The sequence below is a fragment of the Nicotiana attenuata genome, unplaced genomic scaffold (genome assembly GCF_001879085.1).
Source record: "Nicotiana attenuata strain UT unplaced genomic scaffold, NIATTr2, whole genome shotgun sequence".
Taxonomy (NCBI): Eukaryota; Viridiplantae; Streptophyta; class Magnoliopsida; order Solanales; family Solanaceae; genus Nicotiana; species Nicotiana attenuata.
The window spans coordinates 40460-57638 of NW_017674068.1; positions in this window are offsets into that span (position 1 = coordinate 40460).

The following is a 17179-nucleotide window of genomic DNA, read 5'->3' on the forward strand; positions in this document are numbered from 1 at the left end:
CAACAAGAAAGTTGGACCTTCTCAAGGTAAGGCAGAAGGACAACGAGATGCTCAGCGAATTTGTATCTCGGTTCCAAACGGAGAGAATGGATTTGCCACCTGTCACCGATGATTGGGCTGTTTAAGCTTTCACTCAAGGTCTCAACATTCGGAGTTCCATAGCTTCACAGCGGTTGAAGCAAAATTTGATCGAGTATCCAGCTGTCACTTAGGCTGATGTACATAATCGACATCAGTCGAAGATCAGGGTCGAGGATGATCAATTGGGGACTCCTTTAGGGTCCGTTTATCCTAACAAGCCCGTGGATAGAATCAAGAGAAATATCAACTAAGAACCGAGGTCAAAAAGAGATCGATATCAACCATAAAATGGGGACCGTAGAGACAGCGGAACTGGGCAAAATACCACACGAAATGAGAGGAGAAATGATCGAGGTCAAAGTTCACGGTGACTTGGTAATGAGGAAGGTCACATTAAACATCCGAAATCCAAATGAAGGTACGACCCCATTTCAATTCTTTCTATTTTTCTACTAACAGTTGCAGGTTATCGACGAGGAGCGACACAAAGCTTTAGGTCTTAAAGCACGCGTTTCACTCTTTTTCTCTTGAACCGTTTTGTCCCAATTGGGTTTTTCGACAAGGTCCTAACGAGGCAACAGGGATCGTGCTAACTAAAAAATCGGAGGTCGACCACAATCGGTGTCAAAGACAGCATTTAACAGTATCCGAGGTTCCCTACAACAAACCTCGAATACTGGGGGCATTGCCTTTGGATGTCAACTTTGTTGCAAGGAAATTACTTCATAATGAAGGGGATAGGGCCAAACAGTCGAACGTACCATGCCCAGATAGGTTGTTCGAGACCTAGCTCAGAACATGTACGCATGTGTAATCATTTTTCAGAAGAATACAGAGAAGTATTTTTCCTTGCAATTATTTCATGTCTTAGAAAAAGTTTTTCCACTTTACAATTCCATACTCTCAATCTATTATGGGAACGAGCTTAAGGGCCGATTGTAACCAGAGTTCGAAGAATCACTCCCACACCCGGGGACTGGCGTCCATAAAATAAACTCGAACAAATAAAAATACTGAACGTCGGGGACATAAGACCTCTTAGGCAACCCTCGAAATTTAAAGGCCACAACCATACCCACTCGGGGACTATTATCTTAGGCAGGCTTGGATAACCCGAGAAGGCGAGCTCACTGGGCTACACCCAAACAAAAAGGCTACGACCAACTTAACACGGCTCGGAGACGTCTAAAACCCGTAACAAAATGGCTTCGAAAAAGACACAAAAGAAAGAAAAAATACAAAGGCCTAAGGGCTACTTTTACTTCAAGTTCGAGAAATCATTCTCACTCGACTACAAAGCCCAAAGGCTATCTTAACCCGAGTTCGAGCAAATTCTAACTCGGGGACTATCTATCGAGCCCAAGGTCCACCTTACATCGAGTTCGAGCAAGTCCTCACTCGACTACAAAGCCTAAGGGCTACCTTATCTCGAGTTCGAGCAAATCCTCACTCGATCATAAAGCCTAAAGGCTACTTTTACTTCGATTTCGAGCAAGTCCTCACTCGACTATGAAGCCCTACGATACCTTAACCCGAGTTTGAGCAAATTCTCACTCGGGGACTATCTATCAAGCCCAAGGTATACCTTATCTCGAGTACGAGCAAGTCTTCACTCGATCACAAAGCCAAAGGGCTACCTTATCTCGAGTGAGCAAATCCTCACTTGTGGTCAGAATCTGTTGCTGCCAAACGCACATGCAAGTATACACGGTCGTCAAGTAATAAGTGACTAAAAGTCAGATGTCGAACCCACGAGGACTTGTGATTAACTATTAACTAAATTAGACTATCTTAACTATCTAAACAAGAATTAAACCCAAAAGTAGTGATGCTAAAGTAATTAAACTAAAAAGAAAATAATTAATGAACTTTAAATAGAGGAAGAGCAGATTTTTATGTTGTCAGTGTGATGAAAACGATATAGGGTTATGGGCTATCTAACAATCATATTGTATTCTTCAATTGAATTGACTAATTAATTTATCTGGTTTATTGGTTGACAAGGTTAATATTGCTCATAAGAATCTGTCGAGTTCTTACTCGCCTATTCAAGCTAACCTAACGCCTATATGTCTATAGAATTAGAACTAACAAGAACACATTATAATTCCTGTAAATCAACCAAGCAAGGCAATGAGGTATATGTCTATCCTAATCTCGATTCCGTTCCCCGATGCCCAGGTTCAAGAACTTGCTCTACTCGATCCTATATGCAATCTAGAATTCCCACTTTCGAGTTTAATTCTAGATTCGTAGATAGTATTCAACTGGTGATCAAGCAATCAAATAATTAAGTGCAAGATTGAATAAATAAACTAATATGATAAATCAATAAGGCAAAATCAATATCCGAATAACAATAGTCATGAATGAACCACAACCCTGGAACGTGAAGTTTAGCTCCACATAGACATGGTAGCAAAACAACAAATCATACAAAGAAACATAAAACTTACTAAGTTTGGTAGGAGACAATATGAAACCCGGCCTCCACGGCGGCTCTGTGCTCTCCCTAGGTCTCTGATGTGTCAAAAGTTCTCAAAATAGCGTTTTATATATATTTATACCAAGTAGGGTTGGTCCCAGACGAAACACCTTTTTCTGCACGAAATAGGACTCTGGCTCTGTAAAATATGTACAGGTGCACCACATAGGGCGACGCATTATGCGGTGCACTTGTGGGGAAGTTCAGAGAGCTGATTCTGACAGACTGCAGGAGAATTCTAAAGGCGCACCGCACGCTGCGCCGCACTGTGCGACATACTAGTGAGAATTTGCGAAAATGCAAAACATGAATGTTGTAGCCTTTCAAATAGCTTTCCAACGATATATTGTGGAGCCCAAACGGTGTTCTGAGCGAAAAGTTATATGCATTTTACTAGACAATACGCCGTATGCCCGCTCGATTCTCCGTTACGTTCTTAACTATCATCCGATGATCCCCGAACACGATTCCGGCTTGATTCCTTGGCCTTTTACTCAGGCTTCAAAGCTCCAAATCACTTGAATTCATTTCATAATATCTACATAGCTCGGAATCACTTCTACAAGGTATAAAATACACAATTAGTGAAGAACACTAGTGATTAAAGCTCAAACTCAATTAAAGTGCAGTAAATTAGAGTGTAATAAGCGACTAAAATATGTAATTATAGCCTACCATCAGAATCCTTCCAATCTTATAGCTGATGCTACCTTCTATCATGCAGCATGTACGACTCTGACCTTGTAAGTGCGCCCATGCGACTCTTCTCTCCTTTTTCCTATAGCTGTTAGCCAATCTCTAGGCCTCGTTTTTTGAATATATATAGAACTATGGAAAGTTTTCCCTCGGTTCATCTATAGGTGTACTTAAGTTCTTCGCTCCGTACTTTGTCGAGCTTATGACTATTGCTATATCTTGTTTTATAGCCTTGGTTATCTATGCTTATGGCTTTACTAAAACTAGGTAGGTCATACTATTCTATAACTCTTACTTCGGTTTATTATTATTACCGGCGTCTGCTAGCCAACTCTATGTTACTCTCTCATTGCTTATCCTATATGTATAAATCTAAGTCCTTTAATGCTTCCTTATTATCGTTCATCTAAAGAATGGCATCATAATCTCCTCTCATACTTTGGAATTTTTATCCATTTATTGTTGATTCACCTTAATGTTGATCCATAATCTATTGTTGATAACTTTAAACCTTTACATTATACATTGTCACTAGGTTCAGGGAACATCTGAAGTTATTTGCCTGATCCACCTAGGGACAATACTATACTTCAATGACCGTATTTCGTAGCATCCCAATGTGATTCATACTATGGAGGGTATTCTAATCCCGTACAATTCATGAAATCCCTTTTCTTAAATCATTACTCAATCAAAGGCCTAAATGTTATCCTCTTATCTATCACCATTACAGCCATATTTTACTACCAGGGAAACATTTCATGTCTTCTAATTTCCCCTAGTCTTAGACTCCTATGAATTCATTTAGGCTATACTAAGCTTTCTATTACTTACGAAAACCATCATCTCCCTTGTTTTAATAGGTTTAATCCCAAGGACTTACATACTCTCGTCTCCTTCTCGCTCACCTTTTCATATCCTTACTCCTATCTACCTAAAACCTTGTCTCTCTATGATACTTTACCTTGCGACCTACACCTATCTATTTATACTACTCGCAAGCTTCCTTTAACTTGCTAGCACCATATATTTCCTTTCGTGCCTTCTTAGTTGTCTTTAAATGTAAGAAATTACTTTTCTTGGTCGTTCTGCCACTTGTTGCATGAGTACTTGGCTTATCTTATTGCCCATGAATACTGGAATTTCCTGCAACTTATGTGATCTCAAATATCACTTTTGACTTCTCGTTCATCAGTCACGATAGGTGTCACTTACTTATGGAGTGCACACAATATTGTAGTGAGACTGTTGTTACAGGATAATTTCTTCTTCAAGTTACTATGCTTAGGTTGAAGCCTTCTCCCTTATTTCCTCAGCTAGTCTTTCGTGGTAGTACTTAGGTGAGATCCTCTGACTCCTGTAAAGATGCAAGCTTATTACATCGTATACCCTATGAAATTTTTAATGTTCTCACTCGCTTATAATTATCCTTAGTTACTTACCTCCGCGCCCTTATGCTCTTAGGGTTGCTTCTGAACTGAAATTTTGACTATCACCTCAGTGGCACTTTCTTTTATTTCCATAACACTTATACAGTACCTTTAACTACCCCAACTCCTATATGAATATTTCTCAAGAATTACGACGTCATATCTGCGAGACTGTATTCCCTATGTTGGGTTCACTACGTTTATCTTGCACAATCTGCAGAATTGTCTGTAACCTCTTGTCTATCTGTAACTAGGCTCTTCCTGAATGAACTACTAACTACTCATTGGTCCATTATATATAATTATATATATATATTCTACGTAATCTCTCTTAGGTTATGTCCTTTGTCTTAACTTACCTCTCGCACTAGCTCCTTATGTATCAAGTGTTCATTCTCACTTATTTACCAATTAACATCCCGGGTGGGAACCCTTACTTCCTCTCCCCGGCATCGTGCTTACATAATTTCTAGCGTTGCGACATATCTGTAGGATATGAATAAAAGCAACATCATCTTTTTCTTCTTTTTACAACATTCTTCCTTTACCATTCCATAGTTATATGAACCCTTAACTACGACTTAATACCACATCGCACAATCTTCCCCCCTTTAGGGGAGTACTACGATTTAGTGCTACTACGATCTACCTATAGATGTTCTACCTCTTCATCTTTGGCATCTTTTCACATCATTAATAACCCTTACTCGCCTTACAGTTACCCTTCTGTACAAGGGATAACTGAATTCCTTATGCACAAGGGTGACACCTAGTGTAACTGCCACACTTAGTCCTTTAAGATTAACTCAGCTCACAGTGCTTGCTTTATAATGACCTTTAAAGGTTATTCTTTTGTTTTCCATTATATTATTGTTGGAACACGAGCTCTGAAATTCTCATGATGTCGAATATTATCAAATCTTCCGATCCCTACTTCATGATCAGTATATCTTGTTCACTAGCCCATGGTGATTTCTATTACTCAGGGGGTCTAACTTTTCCTTTCGGTAATCATGTTCGAGTCACCAACTCATTTCTCGAAGTGACGGTATGACTTTTGTCCTATACTCTTTTATTGTCTCAAGGCTTGTCACCTCTTGTATTTTCATTCACTTAACTATAGATTCTGTCACCGTGTCATATTTTGCTTTACCGTTATCACCCATTTATCACATCTTACTCATAATGCTTCATTTACTTTCTTTTTATTCTCATACTAATATTTCTGTCTATCACCTTATTGTGAAAACTTAAACAAAACATTCTTTCACTTTTAGCCCCCCTTGATTCACCTCACTGGCTCTTCGGGTCACCTAACATTCTCTCTTTACTAGGGATGGGAGCCATACAAAGGTAAATATTTATCCCTTCTAGGATTCCAATGCCAATTTTTAGAACAGTCTAGTATTCATATCTAATTGTACTATTCTAGAGTGCATCATCTGGGTGTCTCATAAGGAAATCTATTACCGCATTTGCACTATCCTTCGAAAATGTTAGCTAGTGATAATAATTTATCAACCATTTTGGGTTACCCTAACCCCAACAGGATCTTGCTATCCCATTCTTCTCTTAAACTATATTTGTCAACTCCCATAGGGCATAACTGAGATGGGTGTGCCCAATTGTATAAATCTCTATTATTGTTGAAAGTAACTCTGAATACTTATGTTTCTCTGCCTGAATTGTAAGATTGATAATCCTCACTAACTGGTACCTCGTACCCTTCTCACCTAGCTACTTTTACTTGTTGAAACTTGTATCTACCTTCTGATTCTCTTATTGCTTTAAATCATATGGGTGAATAGATATTCATGCCTTAAGGATCCTTATCAAGGAGCTTACACATCTTAGTATACATATAATCTGCTAAAGACCTTATATTTACTCATCATAAGCATGATGCAAAATTGAGTTCCTCTGACTAAACTCTTCCTCATCCATATTAATCTATTACCAACTGTCTTTGTGGATGTAGGTATAGTTGTATTACGAATAAAGTAGAATTTAGGAGTTTGAATTCTTACAACTGAGCTCTACCACATGATATAGAGTAAAAAAAGAGTTACAATCCTAAATGCCCTGTAGCCTCATGCTTATAGGTGTGGTGCACAACACACTCATAAACAAGACTCTACTAGACACGGCTTGTAGACTCCCTAGGACAGAACTGCTTTGATACAACTTTTGTCACGACCCAAATAGTAGTGCCACGACGGGCACCCGGTGCCTTACTCAACCGAGTACCAACGTAACATGTTTTCTCATCATACCATCATGGGTAACTGGGCCAGAAGGGCCATCATGAGATAACCAAAATAAAAAATAAGGGAATACTAGACAAAGATGATCGAACATGATATAGAAACTTATACATGTGACATACGGGCCTATAAGTCCGACATTATCATTTGTACACTTAAAACCATAGGCCGACAAGGACATATAAGTATCCATATACATGACATCTGTCTACAAGCCTCTAAGAGAACATAAACTTCATAAAGGTAGGGAAAGGGCCCCACCATACCAATCAATACATGTCCAAATCATACTGACCAGATAGACAACTCCGGAGCAAGTGGAGCGCACCAACACCTTCTGCTGAGCTGATAGCATATTAGGAGGACTCTCTACCTGTCTATCAGGACCTGCGAGCATGAAATGCAGCGTCTCCCAGTAAAGAGATGTCTGTAAAAATAAAGTACCGAGTATGTAAGGAATAAAAAGTAGTATATAAAAGACATGAATGAAACATGGGGTAAAAGGCTCAACCTGTAAGTCTGAATATCTCTGTGAATCATGAAACACTTTAATGTCATGCATGTTCAATAAATATCATATCATGCATAGGTATACGTGTACATAACATCATCAAGCCTCTGAGGGCATCCCGTCATATCATCTCGGCCTCTGTGGGCACAATCATCAACGTATACTGACTGATCAAGTGGTGGTCCGTATATAACGCCATAACCTTTTCCCACACCCCATATACATATACTATACGCGTATATAACGCCATCTAATCATGGGTCAATATACATGTATAAATGAATGGAACGCATAATGAAGTAAGTCAATAAGATCTCTCGATATGTCATGAGACCTATGAACAAACAATATGATAGTAGGACACATGGGGAATCAAGAACACAGGCAACCCTAGTACTTCTAAGAATAGAATCATGTGTGAAAGTTGTGTGCTTCCTTGTTTCGTTGTATCATATGGATCATGCTAAAATAAAAGAAGGGATAGCCTTAACATACCTCTAGTCGTGAATGCAACTCAACAACAAGCTTACGACAACTAGCGCGCCAACCATATAACAAAGAAATACATGTACAACTTAGATGGCGCTAGTATATCACGTATCTCAAACGATAACTCGATTCTAAATAAAACTGGCAGCATTTCCCCTTGTTTTACTGCTCCCTCAAGCAAACTATAGGCGAGATACAAACACAATACAATCAGTAACTCAAAAACAACCCAACTACAATTCGGGACCTTCAATACAACAAAAACCCCAAATATACCAAACACACCCAATCGACAAGTTATCAATTAGCCTGAAATTGCAATGACGAGCAACCAGCCTACTACCCTACCACATGTGGAGTTTCTCCATTCCCCTCATCCTTCCAAACTCTATAAATTAGAAGCACAATAGACCAACACGAGTGGACTACAAAATAGTCCACTAAAAGTGAAATAAATTGAACTCACGGCTTCCGTTCACCGTCCTGTGAGTTCTAACTATTAGAAAATGAGTTTATCAACCTTCCTTGATATTTAAAATCTTAAATATTGAAAGAAGTATTTTCTTAACTATGAAGTACCTTCGAAAACTCAAACTACAAAGAAAAAGAGAGGTGATATAGCGATACTTACGTCGTAGGGATCGTTTTAATGTTACCGCTTCTTGATTTCGTACCTGGGATGTTAATCTTCTTTGAAACTCTAGTAGAGAGATTAAGGATATTTTTAGCTGTGTTCTCTGGTCGTGTTCTATGTAAAAAAAAGATAAATACGACCTAATACCTATATATATCAACTTTTGAAAAGTCAAAAAGGTGCTAGCTTGGCACTCTAGCATTAGCCCATCTTCCGACGCTTATATCTTTTTATCCGGATGTCGTATGAATGAAATGTTAAGAGTGTTGGAAACTACATTCCAAGACCTTCAATTTGGTATATGATATGTCTCAAAAAGTCCGCGTATAACACACAAAATGTATTGCTAAAAAGTTTTAGCGACACACCTACTTGTCACCTATGCAGTATGCGCAGTCTAACAAAACTGCAAATATCTCTGTACTCCGATGTTATATCATCGAACTGTTTAATGAGTTAGAAATTAGACTCTTAGATCTTCAATTTGATATGTGGATCATCCCGTAACTCTAAGTATATTGGGATAAAATCTCTGCTACATTTGACCAAATGTTTAGCACATTTATGAGTGTAACTTGTGATAACCCTTGCCAACTTTTGTTCCACAACTCGCTTGACTTTAAAACGTAATACAGGACTATCATACGAATAAAAAAACTCATAGCATAACCTCCTTATCATATTAAGCACCCTAGTCTTATTCTAAAAGTACATGTTATAACATTCCCAACTTGTCGACATTCAACGAAACTTATTTTCTTCGATATGTTTAGCTTCAACCCTCTTGGTACTTTTATCCATGATCTTAAAGATTTGTAACTCCCAAGGTAACATGATTAAATTACCTTATGTACTCTCAAAGACAATCACATTTCTGAGCTTACATTGATTGACTTACGAATACTCTCACGTACGAAAATATAGGTGTAACATTTCGGTCACCTCTGTTGCTTATATTATGTTGTTTACGTCATGATATATGGAGGTGAAGATCGAGGGCTCAAATCGTTTCTTGTCATCACTCTCCAAAAACGAGGGGACTATCTGTATACGGTCAAAATCGGACTTGCCTTTTTTGTGCAACTGATCGAGGCTGGGGCATGATAAGTCAAGGATCGGCTTCGATTTGTATCATACTATGGTGCAAAGTTAGGTTATCAAGGTAGAGACCCTGAGAATGATTAAGACCGAGACCGACCAAGATCGAGATCGACCAAGATGGGACCCGAAAAAGATGGAGATCGAGGGAAGCTTACCGGGTTGAATAACCGAAAGACGAAATATCCGCAATCGGGCGAGGATCACGGCACAAATCCCAGCACCTATCAAGAGGTTCCCGATTAATTAACCAATCATAGGATTTCTTACCGTATTTAGAATTGTACCAAGAGTAGGACTCTCATACTATATAAAGGGGGTTTGATCATTTGCAAAGGGCATCATATTCACGTTACATAAAGCAATATATTCTCTCTTTCTTAAGCTCAATGCTTCTGTTACTTTCTTCATACTTTCTGGTGAAATATTCATTTGATTCTGAGGGCAACCCAACTCAAGGATCAAAGCTATACATTTTATTTGGTTTGCTTTATTTATATTTGTAATTAATTTCAATATCAATTTACGTTTTCTCTCAGTTTGTGCTAAGCAAATCACGTGTCCTTCAAACCATAGTATAAATTCAATTGTTATCCTTTTTTAGGGTAAACAAGATGCATGTAGGTGCTGTGCAAGCTGGTGAACGTGCACTTGTGGTAGATGATCTTATCACAACTGGAGGGACCCTAACTGCTGTAATTAGGCTTCTAGAGCGTGTTGGAGTTGAGGTAATCGTTTCGAGTGTGCATATCTTATTGAGTTGCCAGAATTGAAGGGCCGCACTACTAAAAAACGACTTATTTCCAACCGAAATTTGCGACGAAAAATAGTAGTCGGAAATTTCCGATGGAATCGGTCGGAATTTTCATAAATATATAATTTTCAATTTTTAATAATACTTACGACTAATATTGCGTCTATGTCCGTCGTAAATTTTGGCGGAAAGTTCTGCGCCATTTTTAGCGACCAATTCGGTCGGAAATAATTAAAGAAAAGAAATAAATAAATAAAAACTAGCGACCGATTCGGTCGGAAATGTTTAGTAAAACGAGGTTGACTAATTTTGACCAACCTACCGACCGAATCGGTCAGAGAGTTTTTAAAAAAAACCCTAACCGACGCCCTTTCTTTTCCTTTTCCTCTTTTCTTCCTTCTCTCTTCTCTCTCTCACTTAAACTTCTCTCCGCCTAAACCCCCCGCTTCCATCAACGACCAGCACTCGCCGGCGCCGCTGCAAGTCCGTCGAGATCCTCCACTGCCAGGTAAGTTTCCCCACCCAAACCCTCCACTGTGTACAGATCCTCCACTCCAATCATTGAAACTTATAGAATGAGAAAAAGACAACTTGTCTTAGTAATTATATTTAAAATTTTAAGTAAGAAATTGGGAAATTTTATTTTGTTAAAGAAGATATATCTTGATACCCCTAATTTCCTATATCCCCATTCGGCAGAAATTAACAACAAACGGAGAGAATAAATAGAGTTTGATACTTTATATAATATAGTTAATTATTTAATTACAGCATGTTATTATTCTATTTTCTTAACTTATATAATTACTACTATATTAGATTGCTTTGAAGAACTACTTTTTTATATATACCGAATACCGATCAACTTAACTGATAGTAAAATTCTTGATATTATTGTTAGTGCTCCGAACAAATTTAACTCATAGATACATGTAAAGAGAAAGCTTAGCCTCCTTTTTCATGATGTGTATTTTCACTCAATTCTTTTAGCCATTTCAATGACTAATAGCGTAAAGATGACATGGTCCTTTAGGAAGAATCTGAAGAAAGGAGCAATATGCCAAACATACGTTAGCTAGCCTTGATTGTGACAGAGGAAAAGGATTTTATGTGATTTTGTTCTAAAGGATAAGAATATAGATCTGTTGAGGTGCCAAATTATGTTTGTACACAAATAAAGGAAGAAAGTAACTCAATCTGATAGCCACCTTACATGGTTTATATCACTCCAGTAAAATTAAAGCACTGGAGAAAGCTGGAAGGTAGTGCTAATATATTAATATATTAAATTTGGATCCTAATCATGGTTATTTATACCCATTTATTGCAGCTTTGATAATTTGAACTGATAGGAGAAATTGTTCATTTGCTAAAAAGACTGGACCACACGTAGTAGTAGCTGCTTCCCTCAATATGTATCAAGTGTCACAGTCGAATTTTGGAAATAATTTATCATATTTACATCAAACAAATAAATGCGTCAATAATTCACATAAAAAATACTAACTAAATAATATATTTATTGCTATATTTATTTATACTAATAACTAACAATTTATTGGTATACATTCTAGAAAACACACAAATGATCTAACTGACAAAAGATCTTTTTTTCTTCTCGCAAGCAAAATATGAATTATTTTTTTTTTAACTAATAAGAATTTAGTAAAAACTTTTATTTGATTATTTTTCAAGTGCAGAAGATATTGTTACACATTAATATATGAAAAACTTGCTAAACAGTTTAAATAAATCAAATTATTTTAAATATCTCATTTATAGATTTTATTTGTGTAGATGCAATTTGTACATCGTAGATGGATGTATAATAGAAATCATCCTAATCGTGTGGGGTTGAGGGATGAATTTATTGAAGGGGTTGTTGAATTTATTGCTAAGGCTCAAACACTTGATGATTTTCTTATTGGAGGAAGGATTAGGTGTCCTTGTGTGAAATGTAAATGTGTTAAGTTATTGAAATGAGACGAAGTTAAAGTCCATCTCTACATGAAAGGGTTTATAGAAAATTATTATATATGGACTGCTCACGGGGAGAATCATGCTAGTTTAGATGATGCTAACTTTCATAATTCTTTTGGTGGTGAGGGTAGTCCCATTTCGGAGCATAATGTTGAAAATTCTCGATACAATGAAATGATGAGGGATGCTTTTGGGACGTTTCCTGGGGTTCAATCCGAACCAAATGATGAGGCTAAGCGTTTCTATGAACAGTTACTTGAAGCTAGTCGTCCATTATATGAATGTTCAGTGCATTCCAAGTTGTCTGTTACGGTCAGATTGCTAAGTATTTAATCGGATAGTTCTATTTCCCAAGCAGGCATGGATTCTATTATTGGGCTTATGAATGAACTTAACCCGAGTAACATTGACTTACCAAAAGATTTCTACACTGCTAAAAAATTGGTTTCTAAGTTGGGTCTTTCATCAGAGAGAATTGATTGCTGTGAGAAAGGTTGCATGCTATTCTATAAGGATGACGCATCTCTAATAAACTGTAAATTTTGTAATCAGCCTCGTTTTAAGAAAGTCACAAATCCCAATACAAAAAAGAAATTTCCAGTTAAAGCTATGCATTACTTACCTCTTATACCTAGGTTAAAGAGGTTGTATGCATCAATGAGCTCTGCTCCTCATATGAGATGGCACTACGAACATAGAAGGCCACCTGGTATACTCTGCCATCCGTCAGATGGAGAAGCGTGGAAGCATTTTGATAGGGTGTTCCCCGAATTTGCTAGTGAACCAAGAAATATTAGGTTGGGATTATGCACAAATGGATTTACTCCATTTGCTGTCTCTGCTGCACCATATTCATGTTGGCCGGTGTTTGTTACTCCATATAATCTTCCGCCAGAGTTGTGCATGACAAGTCCATATTTGTTCCTAACTTGTATTGTTCCAGGTCCACGCAATCCGAAAAGTTTGATTGATGTATACTTGCAGCCTTTGATTGATGAGTTACAATTATTATGGCATCAAGGTGTGGAAACATATGATATATCAACCAAACAAAACTTCAGATTGCATGCTGCTTTGATGTGGACTATAAATGATTTTCCTGCTTATGGAATGTTGTCCGGATGATCGACTGCTGAAAAGTTAGCTTGCCCTTGTTGTATGGAAGACACTGAAGCATTTACTTTGAAACACGGAGGTAAAAATACATGGTTCGACTGCCACCGTAGATTCTTGCCAATGAATCATGAATTTAGGCGAAATACAAGTGCATTTATGAAGAACCAAACTGATTTTGAGGAGCCACCGGCCTGCTTGTGTTCAAAAGAAATTTGGAACATAGTAAGGGATATGCCTAAAGTAACAGAGTCTCCACCATCTAAGATACCAGGTTATGGTGTCACACACAACTGGACTAAGCGGAGCATATTTTGGGAATTACCTTATTCGAAGCACAATCTTCTTCGGCATAATCTGGACGTCATGCATATCGAGAAGAATTTTTTTGACAACTTGTTTAATACTAATATGGATGTTACTGACAAGACCAAATATAACTTGAAGGCCATGATGGACTTAAAAGAATATTGTAGGCGAAGTGAGTTGTATTTGACATACTTTAACAACAAGATACAGAAGCCCAAAGCCAGTTACACGTTCAAATTGGATGAGAGAAGAGAGATTTGTAGTTGGGTTAACAATTTGAGGATGCCTGATGGGTACGCATCAAATTTATCCAGGTGTGTTGACGTGAAAGAAGGTAAGTTGGCGTCAATGAAAAGCCACGATTGTCATATTTTCATGGAAGCGTTGATGCCTATTGCGTTCAATGCATTGCCTGATCGAATATGGAAACCGATTACAGATATAAGTTGTTTTTTCAAGGATTTGTGTTCTAGCACATTGAGGGTGGAGAACTTAATTTATATGGAGAGTAACATTATCTTAACTTTAAACAAGTTGGCAAAAATTTTTCCTCTTGGTTTTTTTGATGTAATGGAACATCTTCCAATTCACCTTGCACAAGAGGCAAGGCTTGGAGGGCCTGTTCAATGTAGATGGATGTATCCCTTCGAGAGGTAATGAAATTTAATCATTTACCTTTTGTATTTGCTTTAAAGATTATTTTGTCTAAAAATAACACTTTGCAGGACTATTGGCAAATGTAAACGGACCATAAAAAATAGATCAAGAATTGAAGGTTAGATATGCGAGGCATATGTGGCTAAAGAAACATCTTATTTCTGTTCATACTATTTTGAACATGATGTGCCATGTTTGAGAAACATCTTTGGTTTTTCATTCTAATTTTTTGAAAAAGAAAGTCCCCACTTGGTTATCTTTCGAATTGTTATTGTTACCTGTCTGATATGCTATTCGGCTAGACTACAGATACAAAGAAACCTGAAGTCCCCTGCATCAATGATCTCCCAAGAATATCAGTGAAGTTGTGAAAATATGAATTTTCTCCTATTTAGTTTTTTCTGTATGCAATAATGTGTGGCTACTCATCATTGAGATGTAACAATTTTGTATTTTATTATGATTATATTACAGATATGGCATCTAAGGGGAAGAGAAACATGAAACCTAAGAAGAAAAAACAATCTGTTCCAACTTCCTCAACTATGCCAAATGTGAGTCATCCTCTTCCTCATCCTCCTCAGTCGACTTCATTGCAATCTACCATGTTCACTATCCCCCCTCCATCTAATAATTCAGTTCAGTATTATTCTATGCCTACTAAAGGCGAAGTAACACCGTTTTTAACTTTGTACCCACATCTTCTATACCATTATCTTCACCGCTTTCATGGTAGTCGACATGGTGGCTCACCAGCTGTTGCACCCTCGGTCTTTTATGGTAGTCAGCATACTGACTCACCAGCTGCTGCACCCCCGGGCTTTCATGATAGTCAGCATACTGGCTCACCAGCTGCTGCACCCTCGAGCTTTCATGGTAGTCAGCATACTGGCTCACCAGTTGCTGCACCCCCGAGCTTTCATGGTAGTCAGCATGATGGTACGTCTTTTGTTGCTCCATCATCTTCCAGTCCATCATCATCATCCATTCCCAGCATATCTAGGTTGGATATTGGAGGCTCTCGCCCAGCTACATCTAGTGTTGCTTCTGCACCATCTCGTAGACGCAGGCAGGATCTTGGAGGGGATGTACAATTTGATAGTTATAATCGATTGATAATCATCCCCCACAAGAATGGGTAAGAAGGTTCTTATACAAATTTTTATGTTTTGAATGTACATTTAGATATGTTAACATTAAAGAGTATTTATTTACAATTAAAAGATGTTTATTAATTATATATATGTTAACTTTAATGTAGGTTTTTGCCATCTTTTCAAGGTACACGTATGGTTACAAATTCTATGAAGCCATTTTATCATGAGCCGTGGACTTCTTGGAAAAAGATACCGTACAGCATCAGAGAGTAAATGTGGAATCAATTTAGGGTAAAAATTAATTATATTTATTTAATAATTATCGTCTTCATCTAATGTTACTTTTTTATATTGCATACATTGTGTACATGACATCCTCAGCATCAAAATGCAATAAATATTATTTTCGAGAAGAAAGCTGATATAAGGATTAAAGATACTATGTGTGCTGCTCGGAATGCCGGTCAAATGCCGGAATGGTTAAGAGAAGATGTTTGGGATAAACTTCTTGAGAAATGGAATACCCCAGAACGGAAGGTAAAAAGTGAACAAGCAAAGGCAAATCGTGCCTCTAAAAAAGGTGGCTCGTTGCACACAGGAGGTTCGATTACTTTTGAGGCCCATAAACTAAGAATGGTAATTATTTATAAATTTTTATAGTTTATTAATATTAGTTTGTTTATTTAATAGTTATGTTTTTCATTTCAGGAAGATTGTCATAAAAGGTTGGAAGAATGGCAACAAACTCAGCCTCCTTCAACTCAACCGACACCTGATGATATGACTGCATTGTGGACAGAGGCAGCGGGTGGAGCAAACAAAGGCAGAGTCTACGGACTAGGAGTACATCGACCTACAGGTCATCCAAACTCACTCTTAGACAATTCTTCTCCTCAAAATCAAGAACAGATGGAAGATTTGAAAAAGGAAATTCGTGGATTGAAGCAACAATTGGACTCCCAAAACGGAATGTTTGTTAAGATGCAGAAATTCATGCGTAAACATGGGCATAATTTATCTGATGATGAAGATGAACAAACTGAATCTGATGTGTAGTAGTTTAGTTGTGATGTTTTGGTTGATTGGTAAACTTGATTGTGAGAGACAACTTTATGTATTGCTTTTAAACTTGAACATGGGCTGCTATTTGGATGTTTGTATGCCCAAAATTGTTAGGTTTAAATGTTGGTATTGTTGGTTTAATGGTTGACATTGTTGGTTTAGAAATTGTTAATGTATTGTTAATTTAGATAGTGTTAATGTATTGTTGGTTCGTATTATTGTATTAATGTATCGTTGGTTTAGATTGTTGGTTGGTATTTTTTTATTTGTGATAGTTTGACAGGTGGTGTAGCTCGAAATTAGGCAGAATTCTGCCCAGTTTAGTACAAAATTCCGATTGAAACGGTCGGAAAGCTCCCCAGATTTAACAATAAATTGTCATATTTTCGACTGATTCGGTCGGAAATTTTTTTTAAAAAAAAATTAATATTCAGAAGTTTTCGACGGATTCCGTCGGAAATTAAATAAAATTTAATTTTTAATTAATAGTTTTCGACCGCTTCGGTCGGAAATTTCAAA